Here is a 19,587-nt window from a genome sequence, read left to right on the forward strand (position 1 = left end):
ACCTAGGTCTAAATGTTAATCTGCTTTTCCTTTTCACTGTTCTCCCTCATAGTCTATTAAAGCTAAGAAATAACATCATAAAGATGGTGAATCCTCAAGGCCAGGGCTTCATTTGGCTTCCAAGTTTGTTTACTGTTGTCTACTAACCACTTGTATCTAGCACACTGGCTTGTATACTGATTTTAGGAAAATGTGTATTATTTGCTAGCATTTAGAAAATAGAAAGTTTTTACGTAAAGACCTGGACTTCTAGCACATTATACATAAATTTAATTTTTTTTTTTTTTTGCGGTACGCGGGCCTCTCCCATTGCTGAGCACAGGCTCTGGACGCGCAGGCTCAGCGGCCATGGCTCACGGGCCCAAGTCGCTCTGCGGCATGTGGGATCTTCCCGGACCAGGGCACGAACCCGTGTGCCCTGCATCGGCAGGCGGACTCTCAACCACTGCGCCACCAGGGAAGCCCCCATCAATTTAATTTTTAAAAAACTTTTTGCAGAATTCTCACTCCATCTACATGTGATACAGCTTGACTTTTTAATTAAACATACCTTTGTAAAATTTTATATTGTGGTATAATTGATTAACAATGTTGTGTTAGTTTCAGGCGTACAGCAAAGTGATTCAGTTATACATATACATGAATCTACTTTTTTTAGGTTATTTTCCCATTTAGTTTATTACAAAATACTGAGCAGAGTTCCCTGTGCTATACAGTAGGTCCCTGTTGGTTAGGGTTGTTTCCTTCCTCTTTCACTCTGTTACTCCTTATGTTTCCAGGACAACCCGCTGAATCACTAATGTTTTTTGAAGATGTGTCCAGCATTTATTCTTATCTGCTTAGCATCCCATAATCTGATATCTGTGCTCTTTTCAATATGACAGCTAACTTATCTGAAAACCTAATTGCTAATGGTATGTAAAAGGAGTATTCATTATTCATACGCTGTGCCTTTACAAGTAATTTTTTGTGTAAAAATATTAAAGCAATAGTAGTATAAAATAAAAACTACATTATCTCCACCCACCGCCCTCCCTGCCAAAAAAATCTGGACTTCTAGATTCTCCTGAAAAACAAAACAAAGCATAAACACCCTGAACTATAGGAAAATGCTGGGCCTGCATTTCTGCCTAGCAGCAATTGATTACAGCCTAGGGGAGCTGGAGTCTTACTCTTTTCAATTCCCACCACTCTCACATCTGCGTATCAGTTGCTATTTTTTTAATTGAGCTTGGGATCTTTTCTTGTTGTATATCTAGAAAAAAAATGAAATATCACACATTTCTCTGCTACAAATACTCCAGTCTCTCATTACCCTCAGAAGAGCCTCTAAATCCAACATGGTCTGGCCTCTGCCTATCTTCTTGACCTTGTCTCCCATCTCTCTCCCCTTCTCGCACTCCACTCCAGCCAAGCTTATTGTTTTTTCCTATTCCTTGAACTCACCAAGGTTGTTCTCATCAAACCCACCATTCCTTCAGTCCTTTTGCCTAGTGTAGTTTCCATAGCCACACTCCCACCTGAAGTTCACATGGCTTGCTGCCTTACTTCATAGAGGTCCATTCAATGCTATCTCTTCAAAAAGGTCTTCTCTCTAGAACCTGAAGTAGCCATTTTGAAAGGAGAATCTAGCATGTATGCACACAATTCTAGTATGTTGTTCTTTCTTCTGGATCCTCTACCTACTTTTAAAAATCTCCAGCACCACTATCTCTCAGGATCCTCCACCAACAAATCCATAAATTATAACAGAAGTAAACTAATACCGCATAACCTCTGCTTGGTCCAGACTGAATGTTGTTTCAGCCCTGGGATTAAGGAGTAGAAGAGTTACTGTGCAGTATTAAAACCAGATGGTGTTATTTTAATTAGAGTAATGGGGGCTCTTAATCAGGAAGAGTGTACTAACAAAGCCAGGATACATCATGACCATTAAAAAAATCGGCAAAGCCATTACTTTAGAATAGCCTTGAAAATTTTCTACAGAAATATCTGTTCCCATTAACAGGTACTTGTGAGCCTTTTCCAAAATTCCTTCCATATTTTTTAAAATTTGTTGAATGAAGAGACAAAAAGTATAAATGTCTAAAAGGCACATAGAGTTCTGGTGCTTCGTTTTTGTGGTGTGGGTGTGCATGTGGGTGTATTTTGTGTGTGTATAAGGTGTGTTTGCTCAGAACTAAATAAAATAAAAGATAACTCCTCCCTTTGGAACCATTAACCACAAAAGATTCCTCCGAGAAAAGTGAAATTTAATTTGGGAGGGATGAATGGAATAGTATGGTCCCATAAGTGGTGCAATATACTTAGCTGTATTCCAGTCATTTTAATAACTCACACCCACTCTTTATCCTTTTCACTTGCCTGTGTTTTAGCACTTCTATGTGTATCTCTAGAGACCTAAGCATTCTTTCCATGTTTCTGACACTTGTGCTTATACGTATTGGGGCTGATCCTCTCTCCTCCATTAGATTTTAAATTTATGGTGCACCAAGAACTTTATAACTCCCCACTCCACTTAGTAGCCCCACAGCTGAAGTCTTACCTCTTTCATGAACTCTCCCTTAGACCCTTCTGACCTCTGGTGATCCTTTCCTTCTCCAAATTCATATTGCGTTTTTCATTGCATCACATCGCACAGCACTTTCTGTAATAACATTTATTGAGCACTTGTTATATGACACACACTCCTCTGTACTTTATATGCATTACTAAATTTAATTCTCACAATAACTCTATGTATCAGGAACGCTCTTTATGCCAGTTCAACAGACCAGATTAAAGTATTTGCTCAAGTCATACAGCCAATAAATGTTATCACCCACCAAGATTTCTGAATTTAGAAACATTCTTTTTAACCATTCTGCTTGATCATGTTACACTATCTGCCACATAAAAAAAAATGTCTATTCATAAATGAATTACATCTTATGCATTAGTTGAGTCTCAGCCGAATGTCATACTGTACTAAAACAGTCCCTATAGTGCCCAGGTCTATATTATGGGAGGCACTCAATAAATACACGCTAGCAAATTCAGAAGCTGTAGTTGGAAGTAAACAGTCCTAATGAGAGTCTGTACAGTCCTATATCAGCTCACCTAGCTGCATGTAGCCAAGTTTTTTAAATCTATGAGATTTCAGCATTTCTATTTTTGAGATCATCAGAATATTCCAAGGAAATAGATTTATGCTATGTAGTTGAGGTTATTATCTTTAGGATCTAAGGAAGGAAAGCTGAGCTTATAAAACCTTCCATTCATCAACATGACCAGAAACAATATTCCTTTCTGGTGTAGAATGAGTTACAGTATAACTAGAAATACTTTACCTTAATTTATACTCTGCGGAGAAACAAAGATGCCAAGAGAGGGGATAAAAAGGAACCACTATTCATTAAGCTTCTCTGTATCTTATTACCCAAATTTACCTTAAAACTGTATTTTAAAGCAATTTGAAGACATTAAAATTCTGTGTTTCTGTTGTTGTATTTAGTTGAGAGGGTTCATGGCTTTCAACAGTTCCTCAAAGGAGCTTTGACCAATACCCTCAAAATAAGAGGCCAGGGCTTCCCTGGTGGCGCAGTGGTTGAGAGTCTGCCTGCCGATGCAGGGGACACGGGTTCGTGCCCCGGTCCGGGAAGATCCCACATACCGCGTAGTGGCTGGACCCATGAGCCATGGCCGCTGAGCCATGGCTCAGTTATTCATTTGCCCATGATCAGATAGAAAGTTATTCATTTGCCCATGATCAGATAGAATAACTAACATTAAATTTCTGTGAATGACAATTTTCAGGTTTTAATATAAGGAAAGTGAAAAGAAACAAAGTTGTTCATATTTTAGAAGAGGACTCTTTCACACTCTTAAAAATGATTGAGGCCCCCAAAGTGCTTTTGTTTATGTGGAATGTATCTATGAATATCTACCACATTAGGAATTGAAACAAAAAATTTAAAAATGCAAGCATATACAAGCACACATTCCATTAGCCTTAAAAGTAATGGCACCATCAGAATGATGGTCATGTGGTCTTTGGAAAAAATTCCACCATGTGATCAAGAGAGAATAAGATAGAAAAGGCAAATAATGTTTTTGTTTTATTATGAAAATAATTTCACTTTGCAGCCCCTGAAGGATCTAAGGGACACTTAGGTGTATTCAGATGACATTTTGAGAACTACTGCTTTAGGGAAAATAAAATCTATAATTGGCACTATTTCCCCGTTTCATTTGGGTTTTGGAAAGTGGAGATCCAAATCACTCATCTCTGGGAAATGGAGTGAACTTTATATAAGTGTTAACACTATCCTCACTCTAACTGCATCCCTTAGTTTTTCTTTGCCTTACTTTTATCACATATTTATTTCATCTTACTATACTGTGAACATACTTACAAATCCCCTTAAGTCTTTTCTGGAACAAGACAGTATTTAAAGAAACAAAGGAAAAAGCAATAAATGGCCATAAAATGCTGAGATGGGGGTAGTAGTTTTTTTTTTAAGCCATTATTCTGAAATTACTAAGTGCAGCGTCATGATACTATTAGAGAATCTGAAACTTTTAGCAAGTTAAAAAATTGTAAAATGGAATAATTTTAAACCTAGAAGAAGTTTTGGTGTTTTAGTCGTCATCTTTTTAGAGAGGAGGAAAGTGAAGTAATGTTTTCTTTCAGCTTCCTCAACTACTGAATATTTTTTAAAAGATTCCTTTAGTCCTTGAAAATAGAAATTACCTTGATAGAAACAGAAGGTATTTTATCATATTTTTACTGTTGACAGTGATGAACGTTTGATAATTCTCTTACATAAATGAGCTGTGATGCCACTGATCTTCTGTGTGCTAAATCTATAATGGCTGATGTTAAATATGCTGGAGAAACGGGGGTCATGAGTGGGAGCAGGGACAACAGAAGCAACCAGTGTCTGTGTTCATCACTGACAACAGAATACCATACCTTTCATATGCAACTGGTGGCCTTCCCTCCCTGTCAGTAGCCTATTGTTAAAGATAAATGTTTGAAAACAGGAGACTTCTCCTATGAAACCATAAATCTGTGTTTGTGGTATTGTCTAATCTCTGTTGTGGGAATGGATCTGACATCACCCTGTGAAAATTATGATTTCTTTCAACCCAAAACCAGAATGCAGAGGATGATGAAGAAAAATTTCCTCTTCGTATTCAGGCAAATGTCACAATTGTGTATAATTCTGTTACCCATGTTGAGAAGAAAATAGACTGAGGGTTTACTATCCCTTAATTACAATTATCTTCCAGGAGAGGTCATGGTTTATGTGCTCACTAAAGCAATTGAGCCCTTACTTCCTCTCTAGCTAATCCTGAGCTGGAGAATGCAAATGTCATCACTGTAATATTACAAGTCATGAAAACAAACCAGAAAAGAGGATTTTCATCCAAAGGTTCAAATCAAGTCCATATTTCCTGGTCCCCAATCACTTCCCTATGTTCTTTCATCAAACATTTCCAGTGTACACCTTGCTGGAAATATCTTTTAAATTCCACTTGTCAGAGTGACATGATGCAAAAGTTGTGCTTTATGGTAGGAAAACAACTTGCCACCTACTTATCTGTGCATCCCTCCTACAATCCCTGAAACACCCTCCAAGACAACAGTATTGCTTTCGTTAACCTCCCTTCTTTTTTTTTTTTAACATCTGAGCATATGTTGGAAGCAATGACATCATGCAGTAACCTTCCTCTCTCAAAGAGCATGCAACACCTTTCAGGCAAGATGCTCACAGTAAACATTTACCATGAATCCTAACCCTTCCCTGCACAAGGGTAATCATCTCCACATCACACAGAGACGTGTCACTCTATGATCTGATGGTGCAGCTGGGAATAGAAGCCAGAAGCCCTGGCTCTCTGTGAAGTGTTCCAACTAGAAAACATTAGGCCTGTTTCTTCGAGGAAGAAAGCTCCCTCTGAGAGCAGGCTGATGATCTCGCTAATGGGAGGATGGCTGGGGCTTCCTCAGCCCCGAGTGAGTGCCCTTTCAGATACCTGCACAGTGGTTTCAGGCAGGTGTGACCTTTGCTGAGTAACTATTTCTATCAACACAGAGATGATCTTGCTCCGTGTTTGATAGTAATATGGAGGCAATTTTCTTATTTCAAAACAGAGAATTAAAGACTGGAGAACTGCCACTCTGTCTGAAAAATCCCAAACACATTCCTTGACCTATAAAACAAATCAAAACAGAACAAAACGAACAAAAAACCCACTGTGAAACTTTATGAACATTAGGCAAAAAAACATTCACTTTTTCTTTTGAAGAATTAATAAATTTTTGTTGCTGTGAGTTGAATTAGGCATTTTGGGTAGCTGCTTTAGGTGGTACTGTTAAAGCTTGAATATTCTGAATTTATTCAGACCTTGGAATCTGAGAGCTTCAGTACATCCCCCACTATGTCTTCTCTGTGCCCCTCAATCTACCAGCAGGGTTTAGCTTAGTATCATTCAGTTAAAATAAAAACATAATTAGTTTTCCATCTGTATTTCCAGCTCAGAACAGGTTCTCAACAAATATTTTTTGACTATAATAATGAAAATTCTTGTCAAAACCCATGCCAGTGAAGGATGACTATTTCCCATGCTCATTTTTTTTGGGGGGGGGAAGTGCATTTTTAGAGAGAAGGGGGTAATTCATGTGACACTGAAGAATAATTTGATAACATATGCTGCAAAAATATTTTGAGATATATCATTACTGGTGCAGGCATAGGTGCTGTATACTGAACTGAGTATGTCCTTCAATGTGATTTTACTTTCCCATCCTGCATAGCTATTCTCCATTGACATAACGAGCCAAGGTAATGAAGCCACTGTGTTAAGTTTTAATTTTTCAAAAAGGCAAGACCCAAAGGAGAAGTCAGAAATTTTTCCTTATAAAAATGCAGCATGAGAGTTAGGTTTTAAAGTTACTTTTTATTCTTATTTGTAAAGTTTCCCTATAAACTAACCCTTCTTAAATAAGTCTTACAATTTTTCAACTTAAATAATTATAACCAAGGGGGTGGAGTCAAGATGGCACACTAGGAGGACATGGAACTCGCGTCTCCTCACAACTAGGGCACCTGCCAGGCACCGTGGGGGACCACGGACACCTAAGGGAACAGAAGGAACCCCCAGCGAGGAGGTAGGGCATGGGGCGTGGGGGGAGTGAAGGGGGAGGAGAAGCAGAGGTGGAACAGGACCAGCGCCCCTGAGGGGCAGCTGTGGGGGGAGGGGGGCAGAAGGGATCCCATGCCCGAAGCGGGAAATTGGGGAACCAGTGGGAGGGAAAAGGATCAAAAGGGAGCGTGGCCAGGTTTCCCCTGCCCACTTGGGCCCCCAGGAACCTGCTGAGATCCCGGGCCTGATCCTCTGCCCACCGAGGATCCTCCAGCCGTGCAGGTCCTGAGGAAGTGGGAGGGAGGGAAGGGGAGGAGTAAAAGTAAAGGCTGGGCCTCCTGGAGGGCACCCCTGAGGGGTGGCTGGGGGAGGGGAGGAGTTCCTACACCCAGAGGGACCCACGCACGGTTAGGGGTCCAGCGGGGACAGGGGAGACCCTAGGGGAGACGGTGAGGGAGGGGTGCGAAGGAACAAAAGGGAACGGGGCCAGTGCCTTCCCTGTCCACTTAGGCACCAGGGAGCCTGTTGGGCTCCCCGGCGTCATTCTCTGCCCTCGGAGTCTCCCTCCTGCCACACAAAACCCAAGCCCTGCCACTACACCCACACCCGGGGCCCTACCTCTATACTCAGAGACCCCCTCCAGTGAGCTGGGCCTAAGGCCCACCCACACACCCTCACCCAGGGCCCTACGTCCAAACTCCAGAAGTGCACACCACAGAAGCCCTCCTTTCGAAGTGCTGCCTCTCCCCTTCGGGGCAGGTCCTAAGTAGATGCCCCATCCCACGGGCAAACGTCACCCCCACCCGCATAGGTCCCGCCCCACCCTAAACCCCACCCCTGCCTAAGGTCCACCCCCTGTCTAAACTCCACACCCACAGCCAAGGCTTTTTTTTTTTCTTCTTTTCTTTTTACCTCTTTTAGATTGAGGTTCTGTTTTACCTTGATTCACAGTTGTTGACTCTTTTATATTTTTATTTAAAAAAAAATAAATCTAATAAATATTTATTAGAATAAATTTTTATTTATTAGAGCTAATAAATCTTTATTTTTCTAATTTTACTTTATTCTTTATACTTTGTTAGTGATCTCTCCTTTTGGCTTGTTGCCCCCCCCCCCCTTTTTTTTCTATTTTCTGTTGTGGTTTTATTTTGCCTTGTTGCAGCTGTTTCAATTATAGTTTTATTTTTCCTAATATGTTTTTTATCTTTCTAATTTTATTATGTTTTTTATCCTTTGATATTGTACTGCTCCCTTTTTTATTTCTTTCTTCTTTTTTTTTTTACCACACCACAAAGCTTGCAGGATCTTGTTTCCCAGGCCAGATATCGGGCCCAAGCTCCTGTGGTGGGAGCTCTAAGTCTGAACCACTGGACTAACACAGAACCTCAGACCCCAGGGGATATCAGTCAGAGTGAGGCCTCCCGGAGATCCTCATCTCAGCACCAAAACCCAGCTCTATCCAAGTGCCTACAAACTCCAGTGCTGAAAGTCTCAGTCCTAACAATCAGTAACACAGGAATACAGCACAACCCATCAAAAAAAAAAAAAAAAAAGGAAATGACAAAAAAATTTGTTACAGACTAAGGAGCAAGGTAAAAACCTACAAGACGAAATACATGAAGACGAAATAGGCAACCTACCTGAAAAAGAATTCAAAGTAATGCTAGTAAAGATGATCCAAAATCTCGGAAACAGAATTGAGAAAACACAAGAAACATTTAACAAGGATCTAGAAGAACTGAAGAGCAAACAAACAGTGATGAACAACAAAATTACTGAAACTAAAAATACTCTAGAAGGAATCAATAACACAATAACTGAGGATGAAGAACGGGTAAGTGAGCTAGAACATAAAATGGTGGAAATAACTGCCAGGGAGCAGAATGAAGAAAAAAGAATGAAAAGAATTGAGGACAGTCTCAGAGACCTCTGGGCAACATTACAAGCATCAACATTCGAATTATAGATATCCCAGAAACAGAAGAGAAAAAGAAAGGGTCTGAGAAAATATTTGAAAAGATTATAGTCAAAAACTTCCCAAACATGGGAAAGGAAATAGTCAATCAAGTCCAAGAAACACAGAGAGTACAATACAGGATAACCCAAAGAGAAACACGTCAAGACACATATTAATCAAACTATCAAAAATTAAATACAAAGAAAAAATATTGAAATCAGCAAGGGAAAAGCAACAAATAACATACAAGGGAATCCCCCAAAAGGTTAACAGCTGATTTTTCAGCAGAAACTCTGCAAGCCAGAAGGGACTGGCAGGACATATTTAAAGTGATGAAAGGGAAAAACCTAAAACCAAGATTACTCTACCCAGCAAGGATCTCATTCAGATTCAATGGCGAAATTAAAACCTTTACAGACAAGCAAAAGTTAAGAGAATTCAGCACCACCAAACCAGCTTTACAACAAATGCTAAAGGAACTTCTCTAGGCAGGAAACACAAGAGAAAGAAAAGACCTACAATAACAAACCCAAAACAATTAAGAAAATGGGAATAGGAACATACATATCAATAATTACCTTAAATGTAAATGGATTAAATGCTCCAACCAAAAGACACTGACTGGCGGAGTGGATACAAAAACAAGACCTGTATATATGTTGTCTACAAGAGACCTACTTCAGACCTAGGGACACATACAGACTGAAAGTGAGGGGATGGAAAAAGATATTCCATGCAAATGGAAATCAAAAGAAAGCTGAAGTAGCAATTCTGATATCAGATAAAATACACTTTAAAATAAAGACTATTACAAGAGACAAAGAAGAACACTACATAATGACCAAAGGGTCAATCCAAGAAGAAGATATAAAAATTGTAAATATTTATGCACTCAACATAGGAGCACCTCAATACATAAGGCAAATGTTAACAGCCATAAAAGGTGAAATTGACAGTAACACAGTCATAGTAGGGGAATTTAACACCCCACTTTCATGAAGAGATAGATCATCCAAAATGAAAATAAATAAGAAATCACAGGCTTTAAATGACATATTAAACAAGATGGACTTAATTAATATTTATAGGACATTCCATCCGAAAACAACAGAATACACTTTTTTCTCAGTGCTCATGGAACATTCTCCAGGATAGATCATATCTTGGGTCACAAATCAACCTTGGTAAATTTAAGAAAATTGAAATCATATGAATTATCTTTTCCAACCACAACGCTATGAGACTAGATATCAATTACAGGAAAAAAAACTGTATAAAATACAAACACATGGAGGCCTAACAACACACTACTAAATAACCAAGAGATCACTGAAGAAATCAAAGAGGAAATCAAAAAATACCTAGAAAAAAATGACGGTGAAAACACGATGACCCAAAACCTATGGGATGCAGTAAAAGTAGTTTTAAGAGGGACGTTTATAGCAATAAAATCCTACCTCAAGAAACAAGAAACATCTCAAATAAACAACCTAACCTTACATCTAAAGCAATTAGAGAAAGAAGAACAAAAAAACCCTAAAGTTAGCAGAAGGAAAGAAATCATAAAGATCACATCAGATCAGAAATAAATGAAAAAGAAATGAAGGAAACAATTGCAAAGATCAATAAAACTAAAAGCTGGTTCTTTGAGAAGATAAACAAAATTGATAAACCATTAGCCAGACTTATCAAGAAAAAAAGGGAGAAGACTCAAATCAACAGAATTAGAAATGAAAAAGAAGTAACAACTGAAACTGCATAAATCCAAAGGATCATGAGAGACTACTACAATCAACTATATGCAGTAAAATGAACAACCTGGAAGAAATGGACAAATTCTTAGAAAAGCACAACCTTCCGAGACTGAACCAGGAAAAAATAGAGAATATAAACAGACCAATCACAAGCACTGAAATTGAAACTGTGATTAAAAATCTTCCAACAAACAAAAGCATAGGACCAGATGGCTTCACAGGCGAATTCTATAGAACATTTAGAGAAGAGCTAACCCCTATCCTTCTTAAACTCTTCCAAAATATAGCAGAGGGCGGGACACTCCCAAACTCATTCTATGGCCACCATAACCCTGATAACAAAACCGGACAAAGATGCCACAAAAAAAGAAAACTACAGGCCAATAACACTGATGAACATAGCTGCAAAAATCCTCAGGAAAATACTAGCAAGCAGAATCCAACAGCACATTAAAAGGGTCATATACCATAATCAAGTGGGATTTATCCCAGGATTGCAAGGATTCTTCAACATATGCAAATCAATGAATGTGACACACCATATTAACAAATTGAAAGAGAAAAACCATATGATCATCTCAATGATGCAGACAAAGTTTTCGACAAAATTCAACACCCATTTATGGTAAAAACCCTCCAGAAAGTAGGCATAGAGGGAACTTACCTCAACATAATAAAGGTCATATATGACAAATCCACAGCCAACATCGTTCTCAATGGTGAAAAACTGATACCATTTTTACTAAGATCAGGAACAAGACAAGGTTGCCCACTCTCACCACTATTATTCAACGTAGTTTGGGAAGTTTTAGCCAGAGCAATCAAAGAAGAAAAAGAAATATATAAAAGGAATCCAAATTGGAAAAGAAGATGTACAACTGTCACTGTTTGAAGATGACATGATACTATACATAGAGAATCCTAAAGATGCTACCAGAAGACTACTAGAGCTAATCAATGAATTTGCTACAGTAGCAGGATACAAAATTAATGCACAGAAATCTCTTGCATTCCTATACACTAACGATGAAAAATCTGAAAGAGAAATTAAGGAAACACTCCCATTCATCATTGCAACAAAAAGAATACCTAGAAATAAACCTACCTAAGGAGACAAAAGACCTGTATGCAGAAAACTATAAGACACTGAAGAAAGAAATTAAAGATGATACAAACAGATGGAGAGATATACCATGTTCATGGATTGGAAGAAACAACATTGTGAAAATGACTATATTATCCAAAGCAATCTACAGATTCAATGCAATCCCTATCAAATTACCAATGGCGTTTTTCACATAACTAGAACAAAAAAGTTCACAATTTGTATGGAAACACAAAAGACCCCAAATATCTAAAGCAACCTGGAGAAAGAAAAATGGAGCTGGAAGAATCATGTTTCCTGACTTCAGACTATACTAGAAACCTACCATAATCCAGACAGTATGGTACTGGCACAAAAACAGAAATATAGATCAATGGAACAGGACAGAATGCCCAGAGATAAACCCACGCACATATGGGCACCTAATTTACCACAAAGGAGGCAAGAACATACAGTGGAGAAAAGACAGCCTCTTCAATAAGTGGTGTTGGGAAAACTGGACAGCTACATGTAAAAAAATGAAATTAGAACACTCTCTAATACCATACACAAAAATTAATTCAAAATGGATTACAGGCCTAAATATAAGGCCAGACACTATAAAACTCTTAGAGGAGAACATAGGCAGAACACTCCATGACACAAATCACAGCAAGATCCTTTTGACCCACCTCCTACAGAAATGGAAATAAAAACATAAATAAACAAATGGGACCTAATGAAACTTAAAAGCTTTTGCACAGCAAAGGAAACCATAAACAAGACTAAAAGACAACCCTCAGAATGGGAGAAAGCATTTGCTGACGAAGCAACCGACAAAGGATTAATTTCCAAAACATACAAGCAGCTCATGCAGCTCAATACCAAAAAAACAACCCAATACAAAAATGGGCCGAAGACCTAAATAGACAGTTCTCCAAAGAAGATATACAGATTGCCAACAAATACATGAAAGGTTGCTCAACATCACTAATCATTAAAGAAATGCAAATCAAATCTACAATGAGGTGTCACCTCACACCAGTCAGAATGGCCATCATCAAAAAATCTACAAACAATAAATGCTGGAGAGGGTGTGGAGAAAAGGGAACACTCTTGCACTGTTGGTGGGAATGTAAATTGAAACAGCCACTGTGGAGAACAGTATGGAGGTTCCTTAAAAAACTACAAATAGAACTACCATATGACCCAGCAATCCCACTACTGGGCATATACCCTGAGAAAACCATAATTCAAAGAGTCATGTATTAGGATGTTGGCTGCAGCACTATTTACAATAGCCTGGAGATGGAAACAACCTAAGTGTCCATCATCGGATGAATGGATAAAGAAGATGTAGCACATATATACAATGGAATATTACTCAGTGATAAAAAGAAATGAAATTGAGTTATTTGTAGTGAGGTGGATGGACCTAGAGACTGTCATACAGAGTGAAGTAAGTCAGAAAGAGAAAAACAAATACTATGTGCTAACGCATATATATGGAATCTAAAAAAAAAAGGTTCTGAAGACCCTAGGGGCAGGACAGGAATAAAGAGATGCAGACATAGATAATGGACTTGAAGACACGGGGAGGGGGAAGGGTAAGCTGGGATGAAGTGAGTGGCATGGACATATATACACTACCTAATGTAAAACAGATAGCTAGTGGGATGCAGCCACGTAGCACAGGGAGATCAGCTTCATGCTTTGTGTCCACCTAGAAGGGTGGGAGGGAGACGCAAGAGGGAGGAGATATGGGGATATATGTATAGCTGATTCACTTTGTTATACAGCAGAAACTAACACACCATGGTAAAGCAATTATAGTCCAATAAAGATGTTTAAAAAACATATAATAATTGCAATAGATGCAGAAAAAGCTTTTGACACAATTCAACACCGATTTATGATAAAAACTTTCCAGAAAGTAGGCATAGAGGGAACCTACCTCAACATAATTAAGGCCATATAGGACAAACCCACAGCTAACATTGTTCTCAATGGTGAAAAGCTGAAACTATTTCCACTAAGATTATGAACAAGACAAGGTTGCTCACTCTCACCACTAATATTCAACATAGTTTTGCAAGTTCTAGCCACAGCAATCAGAGAAATAAAAGGAACCCAAATCGGAAAAGAAGAAGTAAAACTGTCACCGTTTGCAGATGACATAATTCTATACATAGAGAATCCTAAAGATGCTACCAGAAAACTAGTAGAGCTAATCAATGAATTTGGTAGAGTAGCAGGATACAATATTAATGCACAGAAATCTCTTGCATTTCTATACAGTAATGATGAAAAATCTGAAAGAGCAATTAAGAAAACACTCCCATTTACCATTGCAACAGAAAGAATAAAATACCTAGGAATAAAGCTACCTAAGGAGACAAAAGACCTGTATGCAGAAAACTATAAGACACTGATGAAAGTAATTAAAGATGATACAAAGAGATGAAGAGGTATACCATGATAAGCAGGGTGGGAGGGAGACGTAAGAGGGAGGGGATATGGGGATACACATATGCATATAGCTGATTCACTCTGTTATACAGCAGAAACTAACACAACACTGTAAAGCAATTATACTCCAATAAAGATGTTAAAAAAAATTATTATAACCATATAGAGACAAACAGACATTTGTCAACCAGTAGCCTGCAATCCAGTATACGGTGACACATAAACTTGTATAAAGAAGTGATAAACACAAGTTAACTACCTGGACAATGGGGAGGGGTCAGAAGGAGACCAAGAAAAAAAAATCCAAAAACACAAAATAATTTTTAAGTTGGTAACCTTTCACCTGACTCACATTGGTAAGAATCTAATATTGACCAGAGGGAGTGTAATCCATTCTGATAATGTGATGGTAAAAAGTTGTGAGTTCAATGAGTCTGGTGGTCTTGCCACTATTCCCAGGGAACTCGAGTTCCCAGCACATACCTAAAGGACCTCAACTTTGGTCCAACTGGGAGTCTTTGTTCTATTTAAAAAAGACTCAGGGTGGAAATAGGCCATGGGGACACATTTTTCCTTCCTACTGACAGGCTTCATCTCTAAATGAGTGGAAGGAACTCTGGTGGTCATCTCTGGAGAAGTAGTGGCCGGGACCCTAGTTTCAGTCTGACCTGTGACTGCAGTGGACTCGGGTTTTGAAGGAGTCCTTCTCAAAGCCTAATGCTATCTTTGGGGAACATAAAGGAACATAAAATTTTTCACTTGGAAAGACAGAATAATTTCATGTGCAGCCTTCATATCAGAGTCCTCAAGGAGAAATGATGAATAAGCTGAGACATTTTATTCAGCAGAACTATTCCCTTGAGTATGAGGAAGAGTGAGCCACGGTCATCTTTATTAGAAATTAGGCACCTGAAGGCTCTCAGACAGAGGGAGAGAACGTGCACAACCCATTGTAAAACACTTTTTAAAAATCTTTAGAAAGGATTAGTGCACTAATACATAGGGGTTTTGCTCTGATTGCCTGATACGGAAATTCCAGCTGCTTATCTTTAAAAGCTAACACTTTGCATTATGAAGTGGTTTTTGCACTGTTTTCCTCTTTCTTTTAATTTGTGGTATTCATCTACAGAGTCCTTACATGGTCCCTATGGTTTCTAAATTACTAAAAGAAGAAACTCTTTCCAAAGTCATTGTAAGTGACTGAGGCTGATGATTTCTGTTCATGGATCAGGCTCCAAAACTGCAAGAAAAAAAGTGCGAGCTAGGTTATGGTGAAGTGATTCTAGTCTCTGTAATTGTACCAATTCCACTGGTGTTCCAATCTAAATGGATTGTCTATAAGAAAATGATGCAAAGCACAGAAGTTCCTTGGAGGGGTTCAATCCCAGTGTGAAAAGGATGTAGGCAATTAGAAAACAAATTATAAAATTAATTTTATATTAGAGAGAAGGAGCCCTGAAACAATACTCACAAAGGGAAAAAAAAAAAAAAAAACACACACTAAGCAAGTAGGTGTAAGATGAAAGTTTAGTCAGCTTTTCCTTAGATTTTATCAAAAGGTCAAATAAAACACAACACTGTTTTTCATGCCCTCTGTCTTGAAATATTCTGTTCTCTTTGCCTTCTATAATACTGATCACCTATCCAGGCTCCCATTCTGATATCCTTTTGCCTGGAAAACTTGATATTTTTCAGGGACCTGGATCCTCTCTCCTTCATAGTCCGCAGACTCTCCCAGGGATAGACTGTTCTGTTGTTTGATTTTAGATTCCATCTACTTGATCAGGGGTCCCAACCCCCAGGTCGTGGACCGGTACCGGTCCGTGGCCTGTTAGGAACCGGGCCACACAGCAGGAGGTGAGTGGCAGCGAGCAAGCAAAGCTTCGTCTGCCACTCCCCATGGCTCCCCACCGCTCGCATTACCGCCTGAACCATCTCCCCCCACCCCGCCCCTCTCGCGTTAGGGCCTGAACACCACCACCCCCCACCCCAGTGGAAGAACTGCCTTCCACGAGACCAGTCCCTCGTGCCAACAAGGTTGGGGACTGCTGTACTTGATAATAACTCCTCATTTGCGATGCAAATCAAAACTACAATGAGATATCATCTTACACCAGTCAGAATGGCCATCATCAAAAAATCTAGAAACAATAAATGCTGGAGAGGGTGTGGAGAAAAGGGAACACTCTTGCACTGTTGGTGGGAATGTAAATTGATACAGCCACTGTGGAGAACAGTATGGAGGTTCCTTAAAAAACTACAAATAGAACTACCATATGACCCAGCAATCCCACTACTGGGCATATACCCTGAGAAAACCATAATTCAAAGAGTCATGTATTAGGATGTTGGCTGCAGCACTATTTACAATAGCCTGGAGATGGAAACAACCTAAGTGTCCATCATCGGATGAATGGATAAAGAAGATGTGGCACATATATACAATGGAATATTACTCAGCCATAAAAAGAAACGAAATTGAGCTATTTGTAATGAGGTGGATAGACCTAGAGTCTGTCATACAGAGTGAAGTAAATCAGAAAGAGAAAGACAAATACTGTATGCTAATACATATATATGGAATTTAAGAAAAAAAAATGTCATGAAGAACCTAGGGGTAAGACAGGAATAAAGACACAGACCTACTAGAGAATGGACTTAAGGATATGGGGAGGGGGAAAGGTAAGCTGTGATAAAGCGAGAGAGAGGCATGGACATATATACACTATCAAACGTAAGGTAGATAGCTAGTGGGAAGCAGCCGCATAGCACAGGGAGATCAGCTCGGTGCTTTGTGACCGCCTGGAGGGGTGGGATAGGGAGGGTGGGAGGGAGGGAGACGAAAGAGGGAAGAGATATGGGAACCATATGTATATGTATAACTGATTCACTTTGTTATAAAGCAGAAACTAACACACCATTGTTAAGCAATTATACTCCAATAAAGATGTAAAAAAATTTTTAAAAAAACTCCTCATTTGATCAGGCTTTGTTTAGAAGCCAGTGGCAGAAACTTAAATTAAACCAAGTGAATTTCAAAAAAAGGGTCTTTATTGACTCACACAACTGAAAAATCTAGGCATAGTTGTTATTAAGGTGCTCAATGTATTCATCCATTTAACAATTTTTTATTGGAAAATTATTGTAAGCCAAGCACTATTTGAGGATTAGGGACAGAAAAGTGAACTAAATAAACAACACTCTCTGATATCATGTCACTTACAATAAGCAAATAAATAAATAATGCCAGTGTTTTATTAGAAGTTCTACACTGATTTTCGTTGGATCAGTTAAGCCCTGTGCCCATTCCAGAACCAGTCATTACGACTATAATAACCCAGGTGTGGGTCATGTCTTCACCCTTGAAGCCTGTGAATGCTACCAGTCTATTTGAATTATATGGATTAAGATTGGAGTAGTGGTGATTTCTCAGAAAGAAATGGAGATTCCATTGCCAGGGAGAATAGGTTTCAGGTGGGCCAAAAAAAAAAAAAAGGAAGCGTCCATCACAAATCCAAAATCTGTATCTACTACCAAGATCTCTTCTTATGCCTATGTCTTGAAGATAATGTCACTTGGGTATTCCATAGGCACCTCAAGCCTGAGACATAAAAAGCTGTACACATTACCTTTCTACCTCCCTTGCAAATGTTATGACCTCATATATTTCTTACCACAGTGGATGGTACCACCATCTCTCCATTTGCCCAGGTAAGGAAGCTGGAAGTCATCATTCATTTCTACTTTCCCCTACATTCAATGAATCATAAAGTCCTAGACATTCTCTATTCTGAATATCTATTAGTTTGGGGCTACCATCCACAGGATTATTGTTGTAGTTCCCTAACCAATTGCTTTGTCTTTATTCTCATCCCTAGTTAATCCACCCTTTATTCTAACTAGTTTTTCATGCTGCAGACAGTGATATTTCTACAAGAAAATACAATTATATGATTTCTTTGATTAATGTCCTATAATCAGTCCCCATTAGAATAATACAGCTTGAAACATCCCTGCTTAACTCTCCATTTTCCTGTTTAGTTACTATTTACCACTCAGACAGTGCTCTCAGCATACTAAACACATTCAGTTCCTCTAAGGAACTCACCTTTTCCTTCTTACCTTGGGCTGCTGTATATTCTGTTTCTTTTCCCTGGAATATATGTATTCCAAGCTAGATCTCACTTTTTTCAGGAAATATTTTTGACCCATCCTTCCGCTGGTCTGGGATGCTACTCTTCTTCTTTAACTTCACTGTAGTTACACATTTTACATGGCATTTTATTGACTATTTAATTACCAGTAATCAATCACTAGAATTTAAATTTCATGAGAGTAATGATTATGTCTGTCTCAGTCACTATTTTCTCTCTCAGTAACTGGTTCATACTAGTCAAAGTATCATATGGATCAATCAATAGAACTCTGACCTTAAACCTTTCTGTAAAGAAAATTTTAATCATCACATAATAGGCATAAACTTCATTAAAGTTTTTTGTTGTTGTTTTTATTATTGCTGTTCTTTTAGTATTATGTAGTTAACTCTCAGAAAAGTTTGTATAAGAGGCATCACAAAGACTAATCTAAATACCAAAGAAACAGAGAAGAGAATGAGAAAAGAGTTGTGACAGTGAGAGCCAATTTTTCAAAAAATGAAGATGGGCCAATCCCCATTTTATTGTTTACAGTTCATCAGTGGAGGTAGCAGAGATGCAATGAGTGTCATGGAAAACTTATTATAGTTATTATATCTCAGTCAATTGTGGGAGGAGTTGGGAAATGAAGGTCTGGAATGTAGAGTTGGAGGATAAAGGTGGGAGTTGCCAATCAGTTACTCTAGAAGCCAAGTCTATCCAGCTGCTAAAGAGAGTCCCCTCAGTGAGAGCTTGTGGCTAGGTCTATAGAAAGCTCTTCTACAGCTACCATCTCTGTGGGGTCATGGTCAAGTGCATCTGGTAGTTGTCCTGAAGCCACTGTTGGTCAGTAGGACCTGAAGTAGGGAAGATCTGAACACACAACAGAGGACAGAGAGGATAAACTGGGCCTGATGGGAATCTCTAAATCTGTCCTTGAAGACATCTGACTGAAAAGAGATCTGCTTCATGTCTGCTTTCTAGATCTCACTCAAATTTCTAACCTGAACCCACATAGGCGAGGAGTTTCTGGGAAACATATTTCCCAGCTTAACAAAT

The 19,587-nt window shown here is 38.8% G+C and overlaps 1 long non-coding RNA gene across 8 annotated transcripts in view; it reads right to left on the reverse strand.

The window, feature by feature from the left end:
• Window positions 1-19,587, reverse strand: part of LOC109548741 (uncharacterized) — a 410,920-nt gene that overhangs the window by 137,222 nt on the left and 254,111 nt on the right. For all 8 annotated transcript variants that reach the window (XR_012331917.1, XR_012331916.1, XR_012331920.1 and 5 more), the window contains one exon: window positions 2,546-2,647. This is a non-coding gene — a long non-coding RNA (uncharacterized lncRNA). The remainder of the gene's footprint in view (window positions 1-2,545; window positions 2,648-19,587) is intronic.

The sequence above is a fragment of the Tursiops truncatus genome, chromosome 5, assembly GCF_011762595.2.
Source record: "Tursiops truncatus isolate mTurTru1 chromosome 5, mTurTru1.mat.Y, whole genome shotgun sequence".
Taxonomy (NCBI): domain Eukaryota; kingdom Metazoa; phylum Chordata; class Mammalia; order Artiodactyla; family Delphinidae; genus Tursiops; species Tursiops truncatus.